This window comes from Diceros bicornis, chromosome 5 (genome assembly GCF_020826845.1).
Source record: "Diceros bicornis minor isolate mBicDic1 chromosome 5, mDicBic1.mat.cur, whole genome shotgun sequence".
Classification (NCBI taxonomy): Eukaryota; Metazoa; Chordata; class Mammalia; order Perissodactyla; family Rhinocerotidae; genus Diceros; species Diceros bicornis.
Window position 1 is genome coordinate 96367259 of NC_080744.1, and position 22067 is coordinate 96389325.

At 40.1% G+C, this 22067-nt stretch overlaps 1 protein-coding gene across 1 annotated transcript in view; it reads left to right on the forward strand.

Moving 5' to 3' along the window:
* Positions 1-22067, forward strand: part of LOC131406510 (endophilin-A3) — a 536830-nt gene that overhangs the window by 485502 nt on the left and 29261 nt on the right. The window lies entirely within an intron of this gene.

Genomic DNA, 22067 nt, shown 5'->3' on the forward strand with positions numbered 1-22067 from the left:
GTTTTTGCATTACCACATTTCTGATATGAAGACTCATTAAGCCCACCTCAATTTGAATGTTAATTAAGTGGCCCTCACTTGATCCTGTTCAAGCCTGCTGAACTGTGTCCTACGGAGGCAGGAACTGGGTTCCTCCTCTTTGCTTTTGGACTTCAGGTCTTCTCTTGTGGATCTTCTGAAGCTCAGGTTTCTAAAGAAACAAGTCACTTCAGTTCCCTGAGTCTCTGAGTGGTACCCCTGGGTTGGCCCTGTTCTCTTGGCTCCTCAGAGCTGTCAGATCAGGAGCCAAAGTGGTTAGTGCAGAGTGTCCCGGACCTGTGTGCGATTTGCTAGTAAACAGTTGGGAGACTTTTCTTAAAAGGCAGTAAGAGGGCCGGCCCCGTGGCTTAGCGGTTAAGTGCGCGCGCTCTGCTACTGGTGGCCCGGGTTCGGATCCCGGGCGCACACCGACGCACCGCTTCTCCGGCCATGCTGAGGCTGCGTCCCACATACGGCAACTAGAAGGGTGTGCATCTATGACATACAACAATCTACTGGGGCTTTGGGGAAAAAAAGGAGGAGGATTGGCAGTGGATGTTAGCTCAGAGCCAGTCTTCCTCAACAAAAAGAGGAGGATTAGCATGGATGTTAGCTCAGGGCTGATCTTCCTCACACACACACAAAAAAAGGCAGTAAGAACCAATATCTCAAACCAGTGACATCTGCTTATCCTATAAGAAAGGCCCTCAGTTGCTCTCTGTCCCCCAAGAGTCTCAACTTTTAGCTTTTGATGCTGTGAGACGTGCCAACAGCAGCTGAGAGCACAGGATAGCTGTGGAGGCTGGAGGAATACCTGTTGTGTGAAACCTGGAACCATCTAAAGCTCTTGAGTGACCCATGCATTCACTCTCCCTCCTTTGCCCCAACTGTGCCTTCCTAGCAAGAGAGCAGGGCCCACAGGACTCATACAGGGTAGGGGCTGAAGGAGAGGAAATTTGTTGGAATTCAACCCCCAGAAATAAAAAAAAGCATGAAGGTGTCTCGGGACAGTCTGCTTTCAGGACCTATCGATGGAAGAAAAACACTCATCATGGGGACAGCACCACAGGACCCGAATAGAATTTCAGCACTTCTAGTAACATCCCAATTTAGGTGCTCCTTGTTTTTTCAAATTATCTCTTCATTCATTTATTCCTCCTAGTTATGTATTTGATAATTCAACACCCATGTATTCATTTTCATGACTGACGCGTAATATACTAAAGTCATTTTATTATCATGGATAGTGTCAGTTCAGGCCTGGACGTCACCTCCTGCCCCACCCCACTCTGTCCCGAGAGAGTCTGATTTAATTTGTCCGCAGTATAGCCTGAGAATCAGGGTTTTTTAAAGGTCCTAAGATGATCCTCATGTGCAGCCAAGCTCAAGAACCACTGCTCTAGCCAGTAAGTGGGGCCAAAGAGTCTCCTGGGACTTATTTCAAATGTTATTTCAAAATGAGAGGCTCTTCCTTGGGAAACAGTAGGTGATGAGGAGTGAAATAGATTCCAGGCCCTGGTCCAGGCTCTGGGCTCCTTCTGAAGGTGGAGTCAGTGTTCTAAGGTCCACAGAGGAGGAATCAGCTTCAGTGTCAGAGAGGGTCATGGAAGAGAGGGCTGGTGATGAATCTTTAAGAATGAGCAGAAATTTTCCAAGTGGTAGAAGAAAATAGGGAATAATCCTAGTGAAGAGAACAGTACATAGAAAATCTTAGCATGACACACAGTGAGGTGTGTTTGTAGAACACACCTGGGCTGGAGGATGAGCTCTTATTAGCAGTGGTCCCATAAACTGAAAGGGCATTTGTGCTTTTCTCTTTCAAGGGAAGTAACAGCTATGGAGCTAGGAAAACTGAGTCTGAGGAGAAAGGAACCCCCAGAAATAGAGTAAATGGGGGCATCTCAGAAAAACAAGAGAAGAGTCAAGGGCTTGAGGGAGGAGTCACACCCAGGAGCTCCACTGACAGTAGCCCTCATGTCATTCTTCAGGGTTTGGTGGTGACAGCAGAAGGACCCACTTGAAGATCATGGTGCATGACTTCCTAATAAGCGATACTTTTAATGTAGCTTTTAAGGAACACATCATGGCTATTTGTTCATCACCGTCCCCATGTTACATTGACAGATTACCAGAATTGCTGTTTATCAGGAAGGGCCTCCAGAAAGTCCAAGGTTCTTCCCATTTGAGCTATCATTTAGGAATTCTCTGTGCTGAAATCAGTGCTTTTCACACTTGTGTAGCTCCAGCATGTATCATGATGCCTTATTTGCACCAGCTTTGGCTTTGAGTCTTATTCTTCAAGGAACTACTGGATGTTTTTAGTTTTGAGACAATATGTGGAATAACTCTCATGGGCTCTTTCTAGCCTATAAATGAGACCCTGGAGGACAATATCCAGCAGTGAGCTGTGTGGCACTCATGAGGTAGGACTGGTGGAGTTAAAGAGAACTGCCCAGTCCTAAGCAAAGGAGAAGTCCAGGATTTCTGAGAGGTCAGGGATGACCCCACCAGGAAGATGACTTGTTGACACCCTTCCTCCATGTCAGAAGAAACATATTTTAAAAGCCTTTGGGGAGAGACTCTTGATTATGGAACTGGGGATAGAAGCTATGACTCAGATTGTTTCTAAGTGTTCAGATCAAATTGCTTGAGGACCTGATTATGCCAATCTGTTAACGTCATTTGACTAGAGAAGAGAAAGTACTTCAACAGCTATTCAAGAGAATTCTGTGAATGGCAAGAGCCATAGCCTTATATTTGGAGGAAGTTCTTGATGTGGAGTCATTGATGGATAGTCCATTATATCCAAAAAGCATAGATTACATGTTGCCAAAAAGAACACAAGGGTATACCGTTAACTCAAAAGAGGAAAATTCCTTAAAAAATTTGCTGTGTTGTGCAGATTGACGCTGCAGTCGAGAAGAGTCCACTCTTTATACTAGTAGCTTTGAGATATTTTCCTTGACACTGAAGCCGTGAATTCTTGTTTATGTTTCATTTATTAGTAATGACTCCCTTTGTGGTTTGGCTACATTGTGTTCAATTTGCCTCTTATCTTACAAATTGGCAACATCATTTCTTCATATTCCCTGGAGGTAACTAATGATAGCTTAAACCTTCAGTTGTCATATGTGAAAAAAATACAGAATATTGCATGAGTGTTGAGTAGCTGGAGGAAGCAAACAAATGAACAAAAACATACAGGTATAATATATGTGATACATTGATATAAAAATCTAGCACTATAGTCTGAATAGGCCAAGGATTGTATAGTGTGGAATATTTCATGGGCCTTGCAGGAATGAAGGAAGTTTGTTTTTAAACAGTGACTACGTTAAAGACACCCCAGAGGTGCAGACTTTCTGCAGCACGTGTTTCACAGCCCCTCCAGATCTGAACTTCTTTCCACAACATTTGCCTTCCAAAAACGATTTCAGCATTGTGGAAACAAAACATTGAATATTTCAGAGCTGTAAGTCTTGGGGGAAATAGCCTGTCTTTGAGGTTACATAAATAAGTTTAAACTGTTTCTGACATTTTATAGCTATTTCAACAGAGCAAACATTTGTAGTTTTGAAAGACCTTACAGAGCAGTGGTATGAAGAAGCCCCTCTGAATTTCCTTTGGCATCTTTAGTTCTCTGAAAATGTTCCCACGTGTAACAATGCTCTAGGTGCTGAGTCCCAGGGTCAGCTTCTTTCCTCAGCACTGGAGACCTTTGTCTCTCCTTTTACATCTAAAAACTTGCGAAGTTTTGCTTTGTTCCTGAAATTCCTGTGTATGTAGAATATCACTATCTGTGTAAACTCAGTTTCATGCTCTTGGCATTCTGAGGTTTAGGTTTAAGTGTAATTGTCTCTGACCCCTGTCAGTTCCAGGGTTTGGAAATTCCAAAGCCTTCTGGACCTGACTTCTGACAGTTCTTGGGGACTCACACTGGCCTGGGCCCTCTACCTCTGGCTCCTTCTTGCACTGACCGGGTATGGTCTCTCTTTTGCCCTCCATCAACCAGAATGCAAAACTCAGTTCCTTGACTGGTCTCTACTCATAGCAAGACATCCATCGATACCAAGCATTTGGCAGATTTTTTTACGCAGGGCCGAAGATTTGGGGATCATGACAAAGTCATCCCATCACCAAGCCCTTCTACTCCCTGTTCTCCCTCACTCCCATCCTTCCTTTCCTCACCCCAACCTCCTTGGATTGCCATAGGAACTCTAAATTCTTCTCTCCCTGTTCTGCAGCTCTTATCTACAAATGCTTGTGTCTAAACCTTCCAAGATGTTCTGAAGGAAAAGCATCCACTCTCTTTAGAAACCAGCTGGAGTTATATGGAGCAAAACAATTTCTCTGACTGGTAGTTTGTTCTCTTCACTTTACTTCACCAAGCCTGCTGTGTGTAAGGCACTGCTCTGGAGCTCCTGGGGCGAATCTGCATGTCCCAGCACTGAAGAAGCTCGCTGGCTGATTTTTGCCTGTGGCCTCATGCTAAGTCAGAGGCTTTCAGAGTATGTCTTATTAGATTGCTGAAGAAAGAAGCAGACTCCTGAGAGGAGTCTTACCTTGCGTTATGCTCCTGAGAGCCTGAAGGTGGGAGAAGCTGACGTTCAACATTCCAACGAAGCTATGATGCCAGCACCTCGAAGAGTGCTGGCGCACAGTAGGCACTTACAGAATATTCCATTGGATGGATGAATTCTTGATTACTTAGAGATGTAGGGGAGTCGGGGGCATTTATGTTGTCCCCTACACTGAATGACGAAAGCAAAGGCTTGAGGGACTTAAAGCAACTGGGATGTAATAGAGCATGAGAATAACTAGTGACCAAAGTGGACTCAAAAAAATCACATTGGGGAGTTTTTCTTTTTTTTTTAATTTCTGCTGAGCAGTAAGTTCTGCTGAGATGAACTGCAGGCTTCCCAAGCGCAGTGTTCACACCACCATCCTCAGTAGCCTGGCTCTGCATTTCAGAGTTGCTGAGGTGGGAGTGTCTCTAGGGAGCACCTGATACGGGAGCTAATTCCCCTTATGGAATGCCCTGCGGCTTAGACGGCCAGTTAGCTGAGTTGCAGAGGGCTTTGGACGCCTGTCAGGAGCCCAGGGTGGCCAGCAGAGCCAGGGCACTCTGGGCTGGGCAGCCAGAGCAGGGCAGCACTGCAGAAATCGGGGCTGTGCCCACTAGATGCTCTAAGGTGACATCCTTCTCTTGAAGTCTCTCTCTGATGCATCACAACACCTCAGCTAGCCAGGGGCGTAAGTGCAGCAGAACATGTGTCATGAGGCCTTGAGGACAGGTGAGCCAGTGACAGGCAGCATCCCCAAAGTCAAACACTCCTCTAGGGCCATCTCAGTCAGCTCGGGCTGCTGTTACCAAAATACCACAGACAGGGGCGCTTAAACAGCAGACATTTACTTCTCACAGTTCTGGAGGCTGGGAAGTCCAAGATCAAGGTGCCAGCAGACTCAGCGTCTGGTAAGACCCCCTTCTTGGCTTACAGACAGCTGTCTTCTCGCTGTTTCCTCACATGATGAAGAGAGAGAGAAAGAGAGAGCAAACTTTGGTCCCTCCCTCTTTTTATAAGGGCTATAATCCTATCATGGGGCCCCTACCCTCATGACCTCATCTAAACCTAATTATCTTCCAAAAGCCCCATCTTCAAATACCATCATACTGGGGGGTTATGGGTTCAACATATGAATTTGTTGGGGGCGGGGGGACATAAACATCCAGTCTGTGACAAGAGTTGTGAACACTTTCAATTCGGCAAACTCTTACTGAGCATCTCCTACATGCCCAGCTGACAACCAGGAACTCCCAGAAAGATACAATACTGACCCTGACATAATGTAAATGCAACCGCATCAATATGAACAAAACTCTGTAGGAACTGGGAGGGGTATACAAGCAGCTCTGTGTCAGAGGTCTCTGAGGGCTTCCCATGAGATGTGAACAGGGCCATGAAGAGGAGTGTGCCAAGACGAGAAGGTAGGAACATTCCAGACACGGTAAAAAGCATGAGCAAGAACAGATGACAGACAAGGGCAAGCTTGTTGACAGGACACTGAATTGCCTACAGTGTAAAGTCTGTGGCGGGAGGGACAGGGCAGGAGGGCTAGGAGGTGAAGCTAGGAGTGCGGTTAGAGCTACGTGATGCAGAACTGACGATGCCTGGGCCACATGCTTCTGTGGGCAGTCAGGGTGCAACACTTTGCTCCCTCTGACCTTGCATGAAGAATTGTTTGGAGGTAGGGAAGCCAGCTAAAAGGTTATCTCAGTAATTAAAGCAAGAACTATAGCCTAAGCTCCAGCAGTGACCATGAAAGTAGAACAGACTGATCCAAGAGAGTTCTAAGTTAGAATTGCTTTTTTAAAAACTTAGTAGCAAATTAAACATAGAGGATGAAAAGGTGAGAGGCAGGAAAGGCTCTGGGGCTCCGAGGTGGAGTGATTGGATTGATGGGACACTGTAATGAGGAGAGGGAGCAAGCACGTGAGGAGGTGAGAGGAGAGGGAGATGGAATTTGCTGTGGGACTTAGTGAATTTGAGGCGCCGGTGGGACAGGCTGAAGGGAGATGTCCAGGAGACCGTTAGTTTTGAACTCAAGGGAGAAGTTAAGATTGGATAGGTAGATGTGGGAGTTTTCAGCACGGGAATTATCACTGTATTCCTAAGAGCAGATGAAATTGCCCAGGTCAGTGTAGAGTGAGAAGAAAGAACTTGGTCCATACCGTAGTGTGGTTCCACTCTCTTCATTGCGAACTTCCCATTTCCGAGATTTTCTTTTGGAACGTAATTGTGTCAGTTTGTTCCGAGAAGCACATGCTGGGGTGGCCATTTGGCCATGTGAGTTGTTTTCATACCTAAGTTTTTAGTTCAGACTCCCATGGTTACAAGGGTCAGAGAACCACCTTGAACTGGCTTAAGAAAAATGGAGAAATTACTGGCTCATGAAACTGAAAAGTCCAAGGGTGCAGCTGACTTTGGACATATCTGTATCCCGGAACATAAATAATTTCATCAAGAATCTGTCTGTCTCTGGCTCTTCGCTCTTTATTTCTGTATTTTGTGGTCATTTGGGGGAGTAGGAACAGATCACAGAGTGTCACATAAGCCATCATAAGCACTTTGTTTTTTATTCTGAGTGAGATGGAAGCCGTTGGAGGATTCTGAGCAGAAAAATGACATGATCTGACTTACATTTTAAAAGAAACACTCCAGCTATTGTGTTGAAAATCCACTGTAGGAAATCAAAGAGTGAAAGGAGGGCATGGGTGGAAACAGGGAGACCAGTTAGGAAGACTTGGCAGATTCCAGGTGAGTGAAGCCAGCTTTAAACACCCTGCCCTGACTCCACATCCCCCTCCAGCTACTGCCTCATTTCTCAGTTTCCATTCGTAGCAAAACACCTCAAGGGCAGTCTATAGCGTCTCCAGTTTCATCTCCTTGTTCTCTCTTGAACTCACTCCAGCCAAACGTTGTCCGCACCACTCCACCTCTATAGCTGTGGTCAAGATTACCAACAGGCCCACCGTGTAAGTGTGTGCACTGCTAAATTCAGTGGGCAATTCTCAGACCTTTTACTTTGCCATTCGACAATGATTGCATTTGACCATTGTTTACTCCCCCTTCTTGAAATACGTTCTTCTTGACTTCCGGGAAACCACTCTCTCAGCTCTGCTCCCACCGGATCACCTGCTCCTTTTCAGCCCCCTCTGCTGGTTTCGCCTCTTGTCTCTGATCTCTAAGTTGAAATACCCCAGGACTTATCCTCAGACTTGTTCCGTTCTCTAGCTGTACTCACTCCGTTATCGGTCGTATCCACGCTCAAGGATTCGAATGTCATCTATATGCTGACAACTCCTAAATTTGTATATCCAGCCGAGACCTTTCCTCTAAGCTCCAGGTGAACCAAGATCCAAGTGCCTGCTCGGCATCTCCGTGGGAATATCAGATGTTTCAAACCTCACATACTCGAAACTGAACTCCTGAGTTTTGCTCCCAGACTTGCTTCGTTCACAGAGTTTCTTATCTCAGAGAATGGCAATGCTGTTATTTCAGTTGCTTGAGCCAAAAAGCTTGGTATCATTTTTGACCTGCTTTTCTCTCTCACACACCCCTCTCTCTGGCAACTCCCCATCCCCCAGTCAAATCCTTCAAAATATATCCACCTTCAAAATATATCCAGAATCTGACCGTTTCTCACCACTCCTGTTGCTACCACACTGGTCCGAGGCACGGTCGTCTCTAGGCTGGATTGTTAGAACTGCCTCCTCACTGGTCTCCCTACGTCTGCCCTTGCACCCTACAATGTCTTCTCAACGCAGCAGTCAGAACAATCCTCTAAAAGTATGAGTCAGAGCCTGTCACTCCTCAAAGCCTTTAGAATAAAAGCCACAGCCTTCCAGTCACCTGTCAGGCTCTCTGTGATCTGAGCCCCTCCCACCTGCCACTCCTCTGACCTTGTCTCCTCCTCACCTCCCTTGCTCACATCCCTGCAGCTGCAGTGTTCTTTCATAGTCCTCCAAAATAGGAGGAATGTGCTCTAGACTCCAGTCTGATGAAGCCTATGGGTCTGCTTCTCAGAATAATATTTTTAAATGCAGAAAATAAAATACATCATATTATAAAGAAAACCAATTATCAAAATACAGATAAAATATTAATAAATCAAATGTGTGATCTAATAATATATGTGCTTCTTTACTAATGCATTCAATTCAAAATCTAACATTAGGTCCAATAATTACCATAATTTTGAAGTAGTGATGGTACAAAACATATTTTGAGATATCTGTAACAATTGTAATGTGATACCAAAGTATCTGCAATTTCCATTGGTAGCAAAGTCAAAGATACTGCTGCCTTGATTTGTTGCTTATGTTCATAGTTGATGGAAATGCTAGATCTCAGCTAGGGGTTAGTGAAAACGTCACAGACCCCTAAAGTCCGTCTGTGGACCCATGTCAGGTTCACGGACTCCATGTTAAGAACCCTACTTCCGGGCCAAGACGCATGCTGCTCCCTCTGCCTGAAATACTCTCTCCTGAGACCTCCATGTGGCTTGTTTAGCCTGGCTGAAAGCCTTTGGAAACCTCTTTTCAATTTAGAATTGACAACACTGTTGCTTATATGCTTCTTATCATGGACACATAATGAAGGAGCCAATGCATCTGAAATGCTTCAGGGTCTCTCACTGTAAGAGGTTCTATAACTTGAGAAAAAACCCATTAATCTGGACTAATTGTAGGTGGTTAGTCTGAATTAATGAAGATCTTTGAATTGTAAAATGTTTTCAAACTTATATGTTGCTTTCAAAAGTGTTCAGTCACTTAAGAGAGAATTACTAAGTAGGGGTCCTAAAGGAATCTCCTTCAATTAATAAACAACAATTTAAATTTACATATATGGAGGCTAGTGAAGTGTTTGAAGGGATTTCTGAAATGATGTGCACTTTTTCACTCAAAATATTTAAGGCAATTATTTTCTTCCTGCTAATACAGCACTTCTCTAAATTATCATGGATTCCAAAATAATAGTGTCTGAATTTATGAGGATTTTACCATAGAGTCAATATTTTATTATTTTTGCTGTGTGAAAGAAAACATTGGAATGAATAACCAAAAAATCACACTGATGTATCTTTGGGATATAATAATTTTCTTCTAGTAGATCTATTGCATAGTTCATTCACTTATGCAGTCAGCAAATATTCATGTGTCTACTCTTTGCCAGGCACTAGCCTCACAATCTACTGGGGAGACCCAAGGTTAATGCAGTAATGATGCTATAAAAGAGTGCTGGTCAAAGAAGGCACATAATCAAAATGAGGTGAATAAATATATAGAAGGATGGATGAATGAATGAATATATCTCACACGTATCTTAGAGCTGAAAGGGATCCCAAGAGAAAATTTAACACAGTCTCTTGCCTTCACTGTTGTTGTTTTTGAGAAATATGTCTGAGACCTTCAGAAAACCACAAATTCACTTCTGTCACAGTCTTTAGGCAGAAAATAGGGATGGCTAATTTGCCCTTCATAATGTTACCATTTGAAATAATAGTAAGTGTATAAAAGAGATACCAAGTATCGACAGCACTGGGAACAGAAATGCTACTCTGGACCAATGTAAGACCGAAAGGAATTTCTGCTCGTTAGAGCTCTGAGTCAGAACACTGAGGTTATACAGCAAAAATGACATTAAGGGACCAGCCTCGTGGACGAGTGGTTCAAGTTCCGCACATCCACTTCAGCCACCCGGGTTTGCAGGTTTGGATCCCAGGCGTGGACCTACACCACTCATCAGCCATGTTATGGAGGCAAAAAATAGAGGAAGATGGGCACAGATGTTAGCTCAGGGCTAATCTTCCTCAAGCAAAAAAAGAGGAAGATTGCCCCCCCCAAAAAAAAGACATTGAACTAGCATTCAAGAGGCACGTGAAGACCATCCACTATATCAAAAAAGTAAATCTTATGGTGTATATGTGTTGTGTTCCCAGTAAAATCTAGAAAAGCAAGATGAAAACAAAGAGAAATTAAAAAAAAATAAAACTGTTGAAAGTTGCTAAGAGAGTAGATCTTAAACGTTCTCACCACAAAAAAGAAATAATAATTATGTGATGTGATGCAGGTGTTAGCTAACACTATGATGGTATTCATTTTGCAATATATCTGTGTATCAAATCAATATATTGTACACCTTAAACTTACACAATGTTATATGTCAATTATATCTCAGTAAAGCTGGAGAAAAATCTGGCTGAAAGAGAGGCAGAAATAAAAATAGAGCTGGAAAGAGTTTTAAAAGTCAATCACAGAAATAAAATCAACATTAGTAGTAAACCAAACACTCTACATAAAATGAAAAGAGTGAAATAGGAGCAAGCTTGAGAATTTCTTGCAAAATGCAGAGAAAAAAACCCAGTGATGTATAGGGTAATGAACATGAGGAAGAGAGATTAACAATCACATAATTGGTGTTCCTGAGCAAGAGAATGGAGCAAAAGGAGCGGACACAGAACTTAGAGAGGGAAGGGAGGGAGGGAGGGGGGAAGGAAGGGAGGGAGGGAGGGAGGGAGGGAGGGAAGAGAAGAAGGGAGGGAGGGAAGAGAAGAAGGGAGGGAGGGAGGGAAGAGAAGAAGGGAGGGAGGGAGGGAAGAGAAGGAGGGAGGAAGGGAGGGAGGGAGGGAAGAGAAGAAGGGAGGGAGGGAGGGAAGAGAAGGAGGGAGGAAGGGAGGGAGGGAGGGAAGAGAAGAAGGGAGGGAGGGAGGGAAGAGAAGGAGGGAGGAAGGGAGGGAGGGAGGGAAGAGAAGCAGGGAGGGAGGGAGGGAAGAGAAGGAGGGAGGGAAGAGAAGGAAGGGAGGGAGGGAGGGAAGAGAAGGAGGGAGGGAGGGAAGAGAAGGAAGGGAGGGAGGGAGGGAGGGAGGCAGGGAAAAGAAGGAGAAAGGAGGGAGGGAGGGAGGAAGGAAGGGAGGGAGGGAGGAGAGAAGGAGGGAGGGAGGGAGGGAGGGGGGAGGGAAGGAGGGAGGAGAGAAGGAGGGAGGAAGGGAGGGAGGGAGGAGAGAAGGAAGGAGGGAGGGAGGGAGGAGAGAAGGAGGGAGGGAGGAAGGAAGGGAGGAGAGAAGGAGGGAGGAAGGTGAGAGGGAGGGAGGGAGGGAGGGAGGGAGGATAAGGGAAGAAAGTTTTACTGAGTGGAAAAAAAGCCTGTAGTTTGCAAATTGAATGCCCCAGAGTGTTCCAGGCAAAATTAATGAGAAATTAATACTATTTCCTGATAGTGTCCTGGCAAAATTTTTGAAAATTTTAGATCATAAAAAGAATCCTACAGGTATCCAGAAAGGAAAAAAGGAAATAAACAACAATAATAGATTACTTAAAAGAGAATAATAAATAGTCTTGCCTCAGACTTCTTCAAAACATTGAAGTCCACATGGCAGTGGATGGCATGAGCAAATTGTTGAGGAAAAAAGTGACAACACTCTGTGGCCTGCTAAGCTGTTTCTTAGTGAGGAGAAGAGAAAACATTCCTAGACATTCGAGGATTCATAATCTATCCTACTCGCTGACCTACCTTTGTGGGAAAGATATTCCAAGATGGGCCACTGTCAACCAAGAAGTGAATCTTAATTATGTTCTTGGAGACATTGCAATATAAAAGGAATCATAATAAAACATTAAAACAACTTAAATATAGAATTTAAAAGTTTGTTTTAGTCGCTTAAAAATAGATTGTAAGTCTCAAAAAAGAATCTTTAAAAGAAAATATAGAATGAAAAATAATGATATAAGATGATCTGAATTTCAAATATCATGTTATATCAGCAAATTTAAAAAAAAAAAAAAGGGAGATAGAAGTTGGAAGAAAAAGCTTCACATTTTCTCGACCCAGAAGAAGAATTGGGGAGCTAGGAGATATAGTTTTATTCGTAACATTGATAATCAGAAATGTTTAAGTTTTTTAACTAGCTTTGTAAACTTTGGGGATAGGTAAGACATTCAGTCAAAAGATATCATAGAATGAAAAGTCTTGCTCCTGCTCGTGTTCCCATCGCCCCCTCTTCCACCCTTTCTCCCACACCTGTACCCTACATGCCCAGTCAACACCTTCATTCGATTCTTATGTATCCCTGCAGAGATTCTCTATGCAAACATGAATACTTATTATTTTTACCTCTTTCTTATGTAAAGTAAGTATACTCAACACACAGTCCTATCCGTTGCATTTTTCAGTTGAGAACAATATTTCTTTGTTTTAGAAAGCAGTGTTACTGAGGTATAATTGAAATACAAAAAATTGCACATACTTAATATATAAAATTTGATGAGTTTAGACATCTCTATAAACCATCATCACAATCAAGGTAATAAAGATATCCATCACCTCCAAAACTTTCCTTGGGTCCCCCATTTTTTGTGGTAACAACATTAAACATGAGATCTACCCTCTTAACAAATGTTTAAGTGCATCATACAGTATTGTTGACAATAAGCACTATGCCGTACAGCAAACCTCTAGAATGAATTCATCTTGCATAACTGAAACTTAATACCAGTTGAACCACAACTCCCCATTTCTCCCTCCCCTCAGCCCCTGGTAACCACCATTCTATTCTCTGCTTCTATGAGCTTGACTATTTTAGTCAAGCTCATAGAAGCGGAATCATGTAGTATTTGTTCTTCTGTGACCTGCTTGTGACTTTTAGCTATAATGTCCTCCAGGTTCATCCATATTGTCACAAATGGCAGAATTTTATTCTTTTTTAAGGCTGAATAATATTCCATTATATGTATATACCACATTTTCTTGATCCATTCATCTGTTGATACACATCTGGGTTGTTTCCATATCTTGGCTATTGTGAATAATGCTGCAGTGAACATGGGAGTGCAGATATCTGTTTGAGATGCTAATTTCAATTCTTTTGGATATATACTATACTCTGAAATGGGATTGCTGGATCATATGGTAGTTCTATTTTTTAAATTTTTTGAGGAACCTCCATACTACTTTCCATAACAGCTGTCCCATTTTACATTTCCACCAACAGGGTAGAAGTGTTCCAATTTCTCCACAATCTTGCTAACACTCGTTATCTTTTGTTTTTTTGATAATAGCCATCTTAACAGGTATGTGGTGATATCCCATTGTGCTTTTGATTTACATTTCCCTGATGATTGGCAGCCTTGAGCATATTTTCATATACTTGTTGGCCATTTGTATGTCTTCTTTGGAGAAATGTCTTTTCAAGTCCTTTGCCCATTTTTAAATTGGGTTATTTGGTTTTTTGCTATTGAGCTGTGTGAGTTCCTTCTATATTTCGGATATTAACCCCTTATCAGATAGATGGCTTGCAAATATTTTCTTCCATTCTCCAGGTTGCCTTTTCATTTTGCTTCCTTTGCTGTACAGAAACTTTATAGTTTGATGTAGTCCCACTTGTCTATTTTTGCTTTTGTTGCCTGTGCTTTTGGTGATCCAAGATATCATTGCCAGACCAATGTCAAGAAGCTTTTCTCCTATGTTTTCTTCTGAGTTTTACAGTTTCAGGTCTTATGTTTGTCTTTAATCCATTTTATTATTTCTTTTGGTTTATTTTTGTGTGTGAGTCCAATTTCAATCTTTTGCAATTTTCCAAACACCATTTGTTGAAGAGACTGTCTTTTCACCTTTGTGTATTCTTGGCACCCTTGTCAAAGATCAGTTGACTGTATATGCATGGATTTAATTCTGGGTTCTCTTTTCTGTTCCATTGGTCTATATGTCTGTCTTTATGCCAGTACTATAATGTTTTAGTGACTGTAGCTTCATAAGATATTTTGAAATCTGGAAGTGTGATGCCTCTAGCTTTGTTCTTCTTTCTCAAGATTTCTTTGGCTATTCAGTGTCTTATGTGGTTCCATATGAATTTTAGGATTGTTTTTTCTATTTCTGTTAAAAAAATGCCATTGGGATTTTGATGCGGATGGCAATGAATTTGTAGATAGCTTTGGGCAGTATGGACCTTTTAACAATATTAAGTCTTCCAATCCATGAACATGGTATGCTTTTGCATTTATTTCTGTCTTCTTTAATTTCTTTCATCAATATTTTGTACTTTTCTGTGTGCAAGTTTTTCACCCCCTTGGTTAAGTTTATTTCTGAGTATTTTACTCTTTTTTTTTAATATTCTGAACCATAAATTTTTAACTGATACTCTCCAAATATAATCTGCTTTTTTTTTTTTTTGTGATGAAGATCAGTGCTGAGCTAACATCTGATGCCAATCCTCCTCTTTTTGACAAGGAAGATTGGCCCTGAGCTAACATCTGTGCTGATCTTCCTCTACTTTATATGGGACGCCACCACAGCATGGCTTGACGAGTGGTGCATCAGTGCGTGCCCGGGATCCGAACCTGCAAACCCTTGGGCCGCCGCAGTGGAGCATGCGCACTTAACCGCTGCACCACCGGGCCAGCCCCTGCTATTTTTTCTGAGGAAGATTGGCCCTGAGCTAACATCTATCGCCAATCTTCCTCTTTTTACTTTTTTCTCCCCAAAGCCCCAGTATGTAGTTGTATATCCTAGTTGTAGGTCATTCTAATTCTTCTATGTGGGACACCACCTCAGCATGGCTTGATGAGCAGTGAGTAGGTCTGCACCCAGGATCTGAACCAGCGAACCCTGGGGCACCGAAGTGGAACATGCGAACTTAACCGCTATGCCACCAGGCCAGCCCATATTTTATTCTTTTTGATGCTATTGTAAATGGGATTGTTTTCCTTTTCAGATAGTTCGTTGTTAGTGTGTAGAAATGCAACTTATTTTTGTATGTTGATTTTGTATCCTGCAACTCTACTGAATTTGTTTATTAGTTCTAACAGGTTTTTTGTGGACTCTTTAGGATTTTCTACGTAAAAGATAATGTCATCTGCAAGCAGACATAATTTTACCTTCTTCCTTTCCAATTCCTTTTATTTCTTTTTCTTGCCTAAATGCTCTGACTAGGACTTCCAGTACTATATTGAATAGAAGTGGCAAGAGTGGGCATACTTGTCTTGTTCCTGATCTTAGAGGAAAACCTTTCAGTTATTCACCTTGGAATATAATGTTAGCTGTGGGTTGTCATATATGGACTTTATTATGTTGAGGTAAGTTCCTTCTATATCTGGTTTGTTTTATCATGAAAGACTGTTGAATTTTGTCAAATGCTTTTTCTGCATCTATTGAAGTTATTATGTAGTTTTTATCTTTCATTCTGTTAATGTGGTGTGTCACATTAATTAATTTGCATGTGTCCCAGGGATAGATCCCACTTGTGGTATGTGATCCTTTTAATGTGTTGTTAAATTGGATTTCCTAGTATTTTGGTTGAGGATTTTCCATCTGTGTTCATTAGGGATATTGGCCTGTAGTCTTCTTTTCTTGTAATGTTTTTGTCTGGCTTTGGTATTAGACTAATGCTGGCCTTATAAAATGAGCTCGGAAGTGTTCCCTCTTCTTAAATTTTTGGAAGAGTTTAGGAAGGATTGTGTTAATTCTTGTTTAAAGTTGTGGTAGAATTCACCAGTGAAGCAGTCTTGTCCTAGACTTTTGTTTGTTGGGAGGTTTTTGATTACTGATTCAGTTTCCTTATTCATGATTCAAGTCTGTTTAAGTTTTCTATTTCTTCATGATCCAGTCTTGGTGGTTTGTATGTTTCTAGGAATGTATAAATTTCTTCTAGGTTATCCAATTTGGTGTATAATTATTCATAGTAGTCTCTTATGATCCTTTTGGTTCTGTGTCATCAGTCATAATGTCACTTATTTCATTTCTGATTTTATTTGGGTCTTCTTTCTATTTTCAGTAAATCTAGCTAAGGGTTTGTCAGTTTTGTATATCTTTTCAAAAAACCAACTCTTAGTTTTGTTACTATTTTCTATTGTTTTTCTATTCTCTATTTTGTTTACTTCTTCTCTAATCTTTGCTTTTTCCTTCTTTCTTCTAACTTTGGGTTTAGTTTGTTCTTTTCCTAATTTATTGAGTTATAAAGTTATGTTGTTTACTTGAGATCTTTCTTCTTTTGTGATGTAGGCATTTATTGCTATAAACTTCCCTCTTAGTATTGCTTTTGCTGCCTCCCATAGGTTTTGGTATGTTGTATTTTCATTTTCATTTGTATTAAATATTTTCTAATTTCCCTTTTGACTTTTTATTTGACCCAATAGTTGCTCAATAGTGTGTTGGTTAATTTCCACATATTTGTGAATTTTCCAGTTTTCCTTCAGTTATTGATTCTAGTTTTATTCCATTGTGGTTAGAAAAGATACTTGGTATGATTTCAGTCTTCTTAAATTCATTGAGACTTGTTTTGTGGCCTAATATGTGACCTAGCCTGGAGAATGTTTCATGTGCTCTTGAGAAGAACATGTATTATGCTGTTGTTGGGTCAAATGTTCTATGTATGTCTGTTAGGTTCATTTGGTCAATACTGTAGTTCAAGTCCACTTTTCCTGATTGATTTTCTGTCTGGATGGTCTATCCATTGTTGAAAGTGGGGTCTTAAAGTCTCCTGCTATTAATGTATTGCTATCAATGTTTGCTTTATATATTTAGATGCTCTGATGTTGAGTGCATGTATATTCATAATTGCTGTATCTTCCTGATGAATTTGCCCTGTTAGCAATATATAATGACCTTTGTACAATGACTTTGTAACAGTTTTTGACTTATGTTGTCTGATATAAGTACCCTGCTCTCATTTGGTTACTATTTGCATAGAATATCTTTTTTCCATACTTTCACTTTCAGCCTATGTGTGTCTTTAATTCTAAAGAGATTGTCTTGTGGGCAGCATGTACTTGGATCTTGTTTTTCTTTTAATCAATTCAGCCACTCTGTGCCTTTTGATTGAAGAGTTTAATCCATTTATGTTTAAAGTAATCATTGATACGTAAGGACTTACTATTGTCATTTTGTTAATTTTTTTCTGTATGATTTGTCCTTCTTTCCCTCTTTTTCTGTCTTCCTTTTTGATTCATTGATTTTTTTAAAATAGTGATATGCTTTGATTTCTGTTTCTTTTTCTTTTGTGTATCTACTATAGGTATTTTTGGTGGTTACTATGGGGCTTACATAAAACATTTTATAGTTGTCTATTTTAAGGTGATAATAAAATAACTTCAATCATATACAAACACTCTACACTTTTACCTCTCTGTCCTCCCACTTTATGTTATTGATGTCACACTTTACATCTTTTTATATTGTATATTCATTAACAAATTTTTGTATGTATAGTTATTCTTACTACTTTTGTTTTTTAACTTTTATACTAGAGTTAAAAGTGATTTATACACTCTCATTACAATATTATAGTATTCTGTGTATGTATGTGTTTACCTTTACCAGTGAGTTTTATACTTTCATGTGCTTTCGTGTTTTTGTTTTGTGTCCTTTCTTTTCAACTTGAGGAATTCCCTTTAGCATTTCTTGTAAGGCAGGTCTAGTGATGATGAACTGTCTCAGCTTTTGTTTGTCTGGGAAAGTCTTTATTTCTCCTTCATTTCTAAAGGACAGTTTTGCTAGGTATATTATTGGTTGGCAGTATTTTTTTTTCAGTCCTTTAAATATATCATCAAGAACAATATTTCTTAGAAATATTTATATATGAATATATAGAAAATTTTTGTATTCTTTTATATAGTGGCTTATGATATTTTATTGCATAGATGTACCATAAGTTAGTTAATGGTTCCCTATTATGGGATATGTAAATTGTTTCCAATCTTTTGCTTTTATATAACTGCATAGAGCATTTTGTATGCAGGTATACTGGTAGCATTAATTCCTAGAAAAGGATTAAAGAATAAATGCAATTGTAATTTTGGTAGGTTTTGCCAAATTGCTGTCAACTAGTTTATTTTTTAAGCAAGTTGTAACATTATTGGAACTTAAAATACAACATTCAGTTTCCACATTGTAAGAGAAAAGGGAACACAGAAAGGATAATTGAAAGGCTGGTAAAATCAGAAAGCCTAAAACAATGACAAAAGTAAACCCAAACTCATGTGTAATCACCATAAATATTAAGGAGGTTCAACACTGCTGTTAAAAGCAAAAGCTCTCAGATTGGGTTTCTAAATAAAACCTAATGATATACTATTACAAGAGACATTTCCAAAATAGAACTATACAGAAAGTTTTAAAGATTGGACAAAAGCATATTAAGCAGAAGGAAACAGAAACAGAACCATCAGCAGCCACAATAGTAAAATCAGACAAGATAGGATTCAAGACCAAAAACAAGATAAAAAGATGTTCATTTTAAAAAATAAAATATGCAGAAAAGTATAGTCACCGTGAACTGTCATGCGCTGGATACAGTATAATATATGAAAACAAAAATAGGAAAAATTGTTATAAACATAGATTTGAGCACTTTTTCTGGACATGAAAGCTCAAGGAGAAACAAATAAATAAGAAGACATACTAAAAGAATATAAGATTTAATTGTTGTATGTATTTGAACTTTACACCCTAAAAAGAAATAGTGTACCTTCTTTTCAAGTATCTATAGAACATTTACCAAAAAAGATTGTATATACACCTTAGAAATTTCAAGAAACAGAAATTGTACAGACTACATTTTCTGATCACAAGGCACTAAAGGTACAACTCCTTTACAAAATGTTGAGTGAATAAAATGCCAACTACTTGGAAATTTTAAAATTCCTTTCTAAGTAACATGTGAGTCAAAGTGAAAATCAGATGCAATTCCCAACAACTCAGGAAATCATTCTGCTCCTCAGAGTTCTATCCTGAACCCTCTTCTGCACTCATACTATGCTTTCTCCCCTAATCACTTCGTTTAATTTCATGATTTCAGTAATCATTTGTATGTTAACACTTATCTCCAGTCCAGACACTTCTGAGTTCCAAATCCAGAGTCAGCTGCTTCTGGATATTATTTAGCTACCTCAGTCTCAACATGCTTACAATAATTTATCATGTACTCCATGCAAATCTGCTCTTCCTCTCGTTTTCCCTGTTTCAATTAACGGCACTACCCTCTATCTGCATGTTGTCCTTAAATCCTTTTTCTCCTCTGCTCCCCGGTATAAAATCAATCACCAAGTCCTGTTGGTTTTTCCTGTCCAATATTTACTAAGTTAATCTATTTCTCTCTAGATCCACTGTCCCCAGCTTTGTCTTCACACCCTTTCTCTCACCTCCATTGCTTCAGTAACCACCTAACCAGTCCTCCTGACCCTGTCTCCCTCTTCCCCATCTTACATCATATCCAAACTGATATTTCTAAAGCACCAGTCTGATATTTTCATCTGATTAAAATAATTAAATTGTTTCCTCTTTCTCTTAGAATAAATTCAACCACACTCCTTACTGTGGATAATAAATTTTTATTTTATGGGCACCTGCTCACCTCTTTAGTTTCATCTGTCCTCACTCCTTCCCCATGTACTTTAAGCTCTAGTCATAATAAACAATTTATGATTCTCCAAATGCACTATATTGTCCTTTGTGTGTCTAGGCCTTTATGCATGCTGTTCCTTCTACCTAAAACAATCTCCCCGCTACCCCCAGCTCCTTCACTTGATGTGTTCCTACTTATCCTAAAGTATTAACTTAAATGTTCCTTCATGTGGGAATCTTCCCCATCTTTCCAGTCTGCATGAACTACAGCTGCTAGGTGCCAGTGGCATCCAGTGTTTACCTTTATCATAAGCCCTTATCTCCTTTTATTACAGTCACCTGTTTCCCTCCAAAGCTCCCTTGTAAAATTAAATTTCTTGAGGAACTTAGGTCACCATCATATTCTTAGCACCAGCATAGAGCCTCATGTACAGTCTCACTTGATAAACATTTTTTGAATGAATGAAATAATGGCAAATAGTTGTATTTCATTTCAAAATCTAAGATATATAGCCAAAGCTGTACTCAAAAGAAAATTAATAGCTTTAAATATTTTAATTTAAAATAAGCAAATTAAACTAAAAATTAACTCAAAGACTTAGGAATTTCCATGTAAGCTAGAAATAGAAGGAAATTTCTTTGATCTGATAACAACTATCAGAAACCAAAAGCAAACATCACGCTTAAGGATTAAACATTAGTAATAGTTCCTTTAAAGTTGGAAACAAGACAAATATACTTGCTGTAACTGTTATTATTCAGTATTCTTCTAGAGACATTAGTTAATACAATGCAATAGTGAATAGAAATTATAGGTATAAATCTTGGAAAAGAGGAGATAAAATTGTCATTATGTGCAGATGATATGACTGTTTACCTTAAAAAAACAAGAAAATCAATTGAAAACTATTCAAAATAGTAAAGTTCAGTAAGATGACTGGATACAAGATAAATATGCAAGTGTTCATAGCTTTTCTAATTGTCCTAAGCAATAAACAACTATAAAATATATTTTTAAAGAGCCTGCTTACTATGGCATTAAAAATTATAAGATGCCTAGGAATAAATTTATCAAGAAATAGACAAGTCCTACCTACACTGTGGCTAAGAGATCAGTTCTGGAGTAAACTGCGTGGTATGACTCCCAGCTCCAGTGTTTACTAGCTGGGGACCTTAGGAAAGCTTAACATGTCTGTGTGTGTATATTTGTAGAAAAAACAACTGAAAAGATACGTGCACGTGTGATTAGCACTTCTTTGGGTGTTTAGGTTCCTGCCTCGTTTTGACTTGACCACCTTCCTCAACTGTAAGATGGAGCTAACAGTGACTGTTTCCCAGGGCGTGGGAATGACTGTAAGAATCAGTGCCTCATGGAGCATACGTTTGCCTACAGTGGGGAGCATTGCAAATGTCATGATAATAGTGGGGACATCTCTTTTTTGTCAGAAAGCCTTGCTGTGTCTGCCACAGTCTCTCCATCCAGGGCACTGCAGGAGTGGAGGACGTCCTCAACCAGTTACCTAGCTTGATCTCAGGCATCACTCAGAGGCTGCCCTAGCTCTTAAGAGCCAAATGAGATTCCCCTGAATTTCTCATTCCACAGCCCAGCAAAATGCTAAGACTTCTCAAGATTTGGGGGAAGAAATTCTTTTAATTCCTCATGCTCCCCTCTGTGTCCAGAGATGTTGCTTGCGGTCTCTGCACCGCACTACGTCAACCCAGACTTGAAACTCAACACCTTTTTTTATTCCCTGAAATTAACACCTTTTTTTGTATCCTGAAATTTTACAAAAGTATTAATGAACAAAATCTGTTTCCCTGAAGACTTTATATTCCTCCTGAGGGAGGAACGTTTCATTGCATGTGCACAGTGAACAACTTAAAGACCCATATTAGAGATATTTTTGTTTTCCAAAGACTTCTTTGTGACAACCCACCACTGGGCATTTCTCTCTCTGTCTCTGCCTCCACATTCACCTAACTTCACCAGTTTCTCTTTTCCAACCATTCTCCCACTACCCCCACTCAACTTCAAATTTCTTTCCCTTCTTGGTACAGAGCAATCCCACCCTCTTTGGCTCCCTATTCTTTGACTTATATCCTTAAATCAATGAGGTCCTCAGTAGACCAAAGCCCTGTGCTTTAACAGATCTCCCA